The sequence below is a fragment of the Cryptomeria japonica genome, chromosome 7 (assembly GCF_030272615.1).
Source record: "Cryptomeria japonica chromosome 7, Sugi_1.0, whole genome shotgun sequence".
NCBI classification, from domain to species: Eukaryota; Viridiplantae; Streptophyta; class Pinopsida; order Cupressales; family Cupressaceae; genus Cryptomeria; species Cryptomeria japonica.
Window position 1 is genome coordinate 342,989,851 of NC_081411.1, and position 9,401 is coordinate 342,999,251.

Consider the following 9,401-nt stretch of genomic DNA (forward strand, 5'->3'; position numbering starts at 1 on the left):
ACACAATAAAGCGATCAACTAAGCTTCGAAATCTCATTGGTCCCCGATTGGATATTTTGGTATTTCACAAGACTACATGTATGACTTACATACAAAAGGAGAATCCCACCATATCTGAAGAAATTAAATATTACGCCAGTCTCTTGAATGGATTCACCTCCATTCTTGACTCTCTTAAGCAAGGTTGGGACTCTTATTTTTAATTTTTGAAGTCTATGTATGTTGATATTTTGAAACATGTATAGAACCGGCATGTGTATATTGCCGTACAGAATTTTTTGTGGGCACTACGCTTTGTCATTGATGCTAAAGGGGGAGGAGTACAGTGAAAAATGTATATATTGCTTAGGGGAGTATCAGATATATATAGCATATTCATGTATAGGTCAGGATGTGCAGATTCAAAGATAGCATCATTTTTCACATAAGTGTTGTCATCAATGCCAAAGGGGGAGATTGTTGGCAATTGATATTCATCTAGTAAGGGCCAATGGCATTTTGGGTTGTCAATGATGGCAACTCATCTCCAGGTGTAAATATTCTTTATTGGGATTCATTTATTTATCATTTTTCTCTAATTGGGTCAATCGGGATTCATTACACTTAATCGATATTCACTTTGCTTCACAACCGATTAAGTCCTAATCCCGGTAACGTATATTTGGAACCCAATTAGGGATAGGACCAGCTAAGAGATCTTGTGGCCCCGATAATTTATTTCAAGGAATTTTCGGTAACGTGTGAAGACCAACATGATCATCGGGATTATGTATTAAATACCTTGTGATCTGGTAGCCGACATGATTATATTCTTCATTGAAGCCGACATGATGAAAAGTTAGAAGGGTATTTAAGGAGATCCTTTTAGCAATGGATCTGATAAGAAAAAGGATGTGATTTTAGTAGAAAATATTTCAAAAATTGATGGTATGCTTTTTGGTCAGTGAAAGGAAGCTTTTGTGTGCAGTTTCATGTGCATGGTCTAAACCGGTAGCAGAACAGGGCAAAACAGAGCATCAACAAATTGGTACCCAGTGAGGGTTAACAAAGCTTAAACCAAAACTTATCCAGCATGGTTAGATGCATCTTATGAGTTTATTTTTACTTGTAATTACTTTGTAATACTATGTAAGCTAGTGAGACTTCTATTTGAGCAATGAGCTCTAGGTTGTTGGCCTGATTACATGTGCAATCCCCTCGATGTAATATTTGTATACCTTGATCAAGTATATAGATATTGTGGGTATCAGCCCCACCGTGGTTTTTCCCTTTTCAGGGTTTTCCACGTATAAATATTGGTGTTATGGTGTTGTTTCTTTATGTGTTATGTGGTTTATGCACTTTAACTTTATTTACTGTTAACCGGTTCATAAGCAATAAGTTCAAAAATTAATATTATTGGTAGAAAACTGATTCACCCCACCCCCCTCAGTGTTTGTGGATTCCAACACCTTTCTCTTGGGAGCATGGTGCCTAGGGTGCTCCGCTCCCCTTAGTTTGGCCCAAATTGAAACTACACAATGGTCAAGTATATTTAGCAAGAAATATTTTCCTGTGTCGGCCTGCTCCACAATTTTCACCTCAAAATTCTTGGGAGAGATATATAAGTAAGTTATCCTCACACATTTTGGGCTCAAAATATAATTGATCAATTATAGGGATGAAGCTCTTCTCAATTCCATTTCAAGAGCAAGTGATCAAGCATCCAAGCATTGAAGACTAGGAGTTTGTGGCATATCTATGTATTTGTGATGGCCTCCATAATCTTATCTTTCTAATTCAACTACAAGTCAACATTAAGCATTATCATTAGCATTTCAACACAAAGAAGACCTATGAAGGTATAAACATTCTAATTTTCATCTAGCCTTTGCTACCTAACAATACGCTTTTAATTTCAATTCAATTTCAAGATTAATTTCTAAATTGGGTTTGACTTAAGAAAACCCCTATTTCCCCAACAAATCCCTCTCTTTTCTATGTGCAGGAACATGTGATGAAGCTATGAAAAGAGGTGCAAAATCATCAAAAAGAGATCTATAATTTTTAATTCATCTAAGCTGGAACTAAAAGGAGTGGGGAACCCTAGGTAATTGAGTCCTGGGAGTGGGGTGTGTTGGGTGGTTGAGTCCTTGTACTTTCGCTTAAAATTTGGACTACAGGTTAGTTAAAATATGTACTTCCTCATAATTTTTTGAAAGAGTTTTGACCCTATTGCCTTCTTGTACATGCAAAAAACTATCATTTTAGCTTACTTTCCCCTAATTCATTAATTCTTCCTTACAACTTGCATAGTCACTTTCAACTCAACAATAAAGGACCTATGCATCCATTTTGTGCTTAACCCATCTTGGGCCTAGTGGATCATTCTCGTTCTAAATGTAATCAAAAGTGGAAATATGCCTAGTTTCCTAGTTTGCATGCATTAAGTTGGTGAACCTATTTCACCATATTACAAGAAGCAATATCGCTATTCACCCTTAATTTGATGGTTGAGTTCAGGAATACCTCTCTCGGGATGAGCTTTATAGCCTCCAAAGTCTATGATTTCCTGTCAATAAGGGCTTTGCACAATTTGTTAATATTCATCAAACCCTTAGAAAATAATTAGGTGATATTCATTAATGTGGATCCATTGTGTCAAAACCAAGTAAATTGAGGCACACAACTAGGATTGAAGAGACTATGATGGGGTAAATTTCTTGTAGGTGAGGGCTTTGTACATCAATTTGTGGAGGATTAAATTTCCCTCCTCCACTCAGGTTTTCCTTTCACCCATGTAAATTCCCTTTCTTCTCCTTAACCCTTGTTTCTCTAGGATTATTTATTGCTTGCTTGAGTTTTTGTGCCATTTGGCTGGTTCATACCACCTCATTAATGGTTTATAGTGAGGTGGTTGACCTTGCTTGTGATGGATGGTAACCTACCCATAAAAGATAAAGAGTCTAGTATGTTGTTGATGATTATGAAGGATATTGAGAAGGTTGTTGATGATTATGGACATAACTGATTAAAGATGTTTTACTGTCTTGATATTATTATTTTGTCATTGATGTCAAGAAATTGATTTTCTAATTTAGTATGATGTTGCCATATCTTAAGAAATATGATATGAAGATTATAAAGAAGTCGGTAAAGACACAGGAAAGAATATGATGAATAAAGGGATAAGTTATTCAATGGGCAACTCTACCGAGTCAGACAATGATGAGATCTTGATGTTTTATATTGTTTTAACATCATACATATGTTGTAAAATGTAAAGGTTAATACTACACTATGTTATTAGGCAAGGAATCTAGTCGGTAAACCCTAAGGAACCTAGTCGGTAAACCCTAAGGTTATCGCAGTCAGTTAATGAAGACAGAATGTCTACCAAGTAAAGTTTAGTATTCACCGAGTTGTAACCAAGCTATAATAGAATGCATTAAATGTTTACATGTGATATTTAATGAAAGAAGCTGATGAGCTGGAGTGGATCAATGATTGGCAAGCCATGGAAGAAGTTTGTTAACAAATCTAAGGCAATGGAAAGTTGGCAAGAAGATCTACAACTCGGATTGAACCACATCACCCTAACACAAGTTCCAAGATGATTGTGCAAGTTCTGAGGCAGGGTAAAACATTTTTCAGATCATAATATACAATGAACCTGGATAAGATTGAAGATCTGATGGCTATGATTAATCATGGGAAATGTGATCAAGGAGATTAAGCGGTTAGATGATTGTTTATAAATAGGAAACTGTTGATAAACAATGTATGCGAGCAAGTGTATGCACAGGGATGATACATAGTGATCACCGAGCATAGAAGCTTGAAGACCTGTTAGAATAACAGAGTGTTGATGCCCAATAGATAAACAAGATTAGTTCTATTTCTAGATTGTATTGAACAAATAAGAATCTGCTTTAGCATTTTAGATGTAAAGTTGCAGATAGATTGTATTACTGTTAGCTTGTGAAAGTAACAGGAAATCTCTTAACCGAGTGAACTTAACAGTCTTATAAGTAAATCCTCTAACAAGGTGACATTCTAAATGAGTGTTTGAAATCCTTTGACAAGGTCACTTCTAACAAAGTGAAGATCCTAATAGATCTGAGGGAAATCCCTTAACTGGGTCACATCTAGCAATGTGTTTTGTAATCTTTAACAGGATTGGCTTTTAACTGAGCATACTCTAGAAGAGTATATTTCTTAGTGAGTCCAAAATCCCACAGTGGTTTTTCCATATTTGGGTTTCCACATTAAATCTAGTGTTATGAGGTTTATATTGTTCATATGCTTTTGAGTTTGCATGTTTGACAGTTTTTATTCTATGACTGATATATGTTACCGAGGTTGAATCTGATGTTTTTATGGATGAATAAGTTTGTATGATTCACCCCCCCCTTCTCATCTTGTTGGCTATTGGATCTGTACTTATATTAAGTATCAGAACTATCATAGTCTACTGCCAATTTATAATAACAAAATCTCCACCGAAGCCCTTGATAAAAAAAGGTAGTGATTTTGAATAATGCCACCTTTGTGGCTAACCTAGTTATAAAGGGAGTTGAAGATGGAACAGTATAGGGACGACAAGGTAAGCCCATTGATGTAAACCCTAAGAGGCTTGTCATCACTCCTATCCTAGAGATGTTTAATGTTCTTTAGAAGGAAAAAATTGAGTTCAAAAGAATTGCAATATTCTTTGCCACCATGGACACTTCCAAGATCTGAGCTAGAATTTTTTTAGATGAGTGGATTATAAATATTTGGATTAAGAAAATGGGTAAATTCAAGTTTCATTTTGCAATATGATTCAAAGAGGCTTATTTAAAAAAATAAATTCAAAGATGCTAATATGCAAGAGATTGTTACTAAAAAATTGTATTGGAATATGGGAAATTGCATGTTTGGGGCTCTTAAATGGACCCCTAAAGTGGTTAGCGATGAGATCTTGGCACTTTCATGTCTTAGATGGCTTATTATGAAAAATATTTCATCCTTCACATGATAACTTTTTCCCTAGATGCTCTCCTCTATAGGAATAGTTTTGAGATAGTATAATGTCGAAGTGACTCTTCCCCATTTCAACACTAGGGTCTTAGTTTTTATCAGCCCTGGCATAGACCTTTCAAGATCAATTGAATGAATTAAAGAAGGTAATTGTCACTCTTGTGATGAGATCTTTGGGGATTTTGAATGCCTATAACTTTTTATGAAAGGAAAACCACATATGCAAAAACTGCCCTATTATGTGGAACAAGTTGAATAAAATCAATTTTGGTTTTGGAAAACCTAGCATTTTTGCCTTGCATCAAAAATAGAATATATAATCTAGATTCAACTTGTTTGATGGTAGTGTGATGGGCTGCCACATTACTAGAAACCCTAATAGCTTCACCTAGAGGGATCAACCTAATGCTCAACCTTTTACCACCCTACTTGTAGGGCTTGAGACCAACTTACCTTTCAATAGTGAGAAAGGTATTATTTTCAAAGAAGATAATTGTCCTTGAAGTTGTAATTTCTCAATAAGGTTCTCACTCTGGCCATGAGAGAAAAGTTTGATACCAACTAGGAAGGCAAACCCTACCCTAGTGTCACCTTTGGACAAGAGACCAACTATAGATTATTTTAGCAAGTTCCACAACAAATTGGCATCTCTCTTATTATGGGAAATATTAATGTTGACCTTCTCCCATATCCTACTATCAATGAATCTCTTTCCCGAATTAGTAACCCTCCTCCAACTAAGGAATATTATTACAATATAAGATCTTGTGTCAAGCAATGTAGACCTAGAAAAAAAGAATGCCTAACAAATTGGCATGGACAAAATCTAGGCAAACATTGCTAACTTGAAGAATGCCTGTAATAAGGATTCTCTTCTATGTGAAGACAATAATATTGATTATTAGATCAATTTTGATAACACCAATCCCTCTATGTTGGCAAATGTTTATCTCCCCCACAAATGAGATTCTTTTGTCAAATTCATTGTTCAAAAGTACAGAGGGTAAGGGAATGAATGATAAGGACCCTTAAAGGACTAGTAGGTTGTCAACCTCACTTCCTATGGTAGACCTAAACCTAACTAACAACTTCAACATTCTTGTTGATCTAGAAGATGTGGTAAATGATTCCATTGATAACTCATATAAAGATGGAATTCTTGATGGTGCCCTGACTATGGAGGTTTCTCAACTTACCCATCCTTTGATAGTCCCACATGATTTAACTTAGACTGCTCTAAATAAAGAATAATGTATGGATAATAGCACCAAAGATGTGCCTAACTCCAACCAATTTGATGGCTCTGAAACCCATGGTATCAACTTCAATATGGAGAATGTTTTCTCCTCTAATATGGATGATTTGGCCTCCCAAGATAGGGCCCCTCACAATCCCTATTATTTCTCTAAAGAGGTTAGCATTATGAATGTTGTGACAAATCCTAGGGAAGCTCCTAGTAGATCTGTCGTCATTGAGAGGAAGACTTATCCAAGTAATAACTCCTCCCCCTCCTCCAAGAAGCCTACTGATGAGAAAATTATCCCTATCATGGGATATGGTCCAATAGATGTGATAGAACACAAAAGGAGAAAAAGAACAAAGGTTTCTGCCTCTCCCATGTACAAAAAATAAGGATACTAAAGATTACCATAAATTTGGCTTCTATCCCCTATATGCTCCTCATGAATATAGGAAGAGAATATAAGTGTGAAAATGACTCTACAACCTCCCTGAAGTACCTCGGATCATTGAGGGAGATTCTAATATGGTGGAACACCAAGATGATAGGGTAGGGGCACCAAATTTGAATGGAAAGGAAATGAGAGATACTTTTAGACCATAATGAAGAACAAGATATGTTTCTTTGACCCTGTTGAAGGTAAGAGGCAAGAGAACCACTCAGATTAGTTCACATGGTGTAATTATCAACAAGGTAGAAGGAGGATCTACTACAGGCTTGACATAATTTATGTGAATATGACTTTAGTTTATCTTCAATAAATATAATAACAATAATAGTATTAGAGTGATACTCTACACTCTCTCAAATCACCATCCCATATATGTAGACATTACCTTCAATAATACTAAAGAATAAAGAATAGAAAGAATTGCGACTTCCTGCTCAATGTCAACTTATTGAGTGACGAGGATTACAACCATTCCATCTATATGATAAGATAGATAAACAAATGGGGGTTGTTTGACCCTTCTACTATAGCAAAATGGGATCAGAATGTCAAAATTTGGAGGATTCATTCCAAACTATATGAAAAGAAAAAGAAAATGGATAATAGAAGGTTGGAAGATAGTCTTAAAAATGAACTCCTTCACTCAAAATATTTGTTGCAAGATGGTCCATATAAAAAGACTCTCAATGATAACTTGACGTTGAATAAAAATTTCCCAAGGAAGATTCAAAATAAGAAAATCCAAGTCTTAAAAATTAGAGCTAGAATCAACTAGATCAAGAATGGATACAAAGGGTCTAAATTCTTCTTCAAGTACCTAAAACACAAGGTAATGGTAGTAAGTGTCAGGACCAAGAGGAGATAAAAAAAATATTCCTTTAGTACTATAAAAATCTCTTGACCACATAAGGTAATGGTAGTAAGTGTCAGGAAGCTAGGGAATTTTACAAGCATATTATTCCTAAAAAGCTTTCAGAAGAGAACATCCTTAGCCTTGATAAGGACATTACTCTATAGGAACTTCAAAGAGCCATTAACATTCTTAGTAATGATAAGTCCCCAAGCCCAAATGGCCTTTCTATGGAGCTCTTCAAGAAAAACAATAGTTGGATTAGTGAGGAATTATTGCTAGTCTATAGGGAAGCTATCAATAGAGGTGCATTTGGGTCTAAAATTTATAGAGGTGTCATAAACTTACTTCCCAAGGAGGGTGATAAGTCTCTCATTAAAAATTGGCTACTGATTACATTGCTAAATGTATCATAAAGGATGTCTGCCAAGAACATAGCCCTTAGACTAGTTGGCATACTTCCAAAATTTGTTAGTAGCATCCAAACTGATTTCATTAAGGGGGAGTATATTTTGGAAAATCTATTTACTAGTTGGTGTTGGATGTTGCTAAGAAGATGTGTTGTCATTGATGTCAACATATTCTTTTGTGTATTCCAGTGTTGTAGTCAGATTAAATGAGTTGGTTTGGTCGATGTTTTGTAGACGAGCTAATACAGTTTAATGGGTTTGGAGATGCTTATCTATAGTTGGTTCAGCATAATTTTCAGTGGTTTTCTTGATGTTTTGATCAAGTTATGAGATCCGATATTGAGATTGTTATTTAGTTGTTCATGTCATTTGATATATTGGTTTGTGCTTTGAATTGCTCTGGAATTGTTATATCTTTAATTGTGGATGTACGAGATGTGTTCGGGACATTGATGTGTATCCTTAGTTCGATTGGTTCATGGTTTGGATGTCCATAAGTGAATATTTCATGTTGTTAGATAGTTTTGATAATATTCTTGAGCTCCAGTGGTGAGATGGTGATGATTCTGGTAATCCAAGTTGTTGCGGTTGTTGTGGTGCAATTCATGTTGCTTTGTAAATATTTCTAGATCGTGTTCTATGAGTATTTGTGGTCCACATTGATTGTTGTGCTCATTATTGAACATTTTCTTGGTCTGGTGATGTTCTTTGTGTTATGCAACATTCTTGGAGGTTGTAGCATATTACAAATGATTGAGGTGTAATTGTTGGAGGTGTTGTGAGTTTGCAGTGTTGATTTGGGCCCTGAATATGTCTTAGCTGACATTGTTTTGGTTCGCATATGATGTTGTAGCATGTGAGGTTATTATTTTATAATTTATATTGAGGGTTTAGCCGACCTTGAAATATAGGTTAATGTCATGTATAAATAAATATAATAATCATGTAATATGTGTGTCTGCGATCTTTGAAAGTGTCTATGATCGAGTTGTATATGCGAATAAGTGATTTCATCTTTCAGAAGTGAAGAAGAGAAGATAAGTGTTACAGAGCAAACTGTGTGCTTAACCGAAACTGTACTCAAGCATATGCAAATGATATCTTTGTATTTCATGTAATCTGGATTGTTGTTTGAATCATTTTGTAAGTCAGTGATACTTCTTGTAAGGCAATGAGCCTTCCCTTAAGGTTGTAGCCTTTATGGGTTACTTGTTTGAGCAGTGAGCTCTAGGCAGTCAGCCTAAATACATGTGCATTCCCCATTGTAATATTTCATTTACTCCTAATAGGTTATTATCTCATTGTGGGTAGGTTTCCACCGTGGTTTTCCCTTAATCGGGTTTTCCACATCAAAAATCTTGGTGTTATGTGTGATATTGATGTGGTGTTGCTTGTTTTAATTTATCAGATCTGATTTGTGGTATTAGTTGTAGAAAGTTTTTGTGCAAA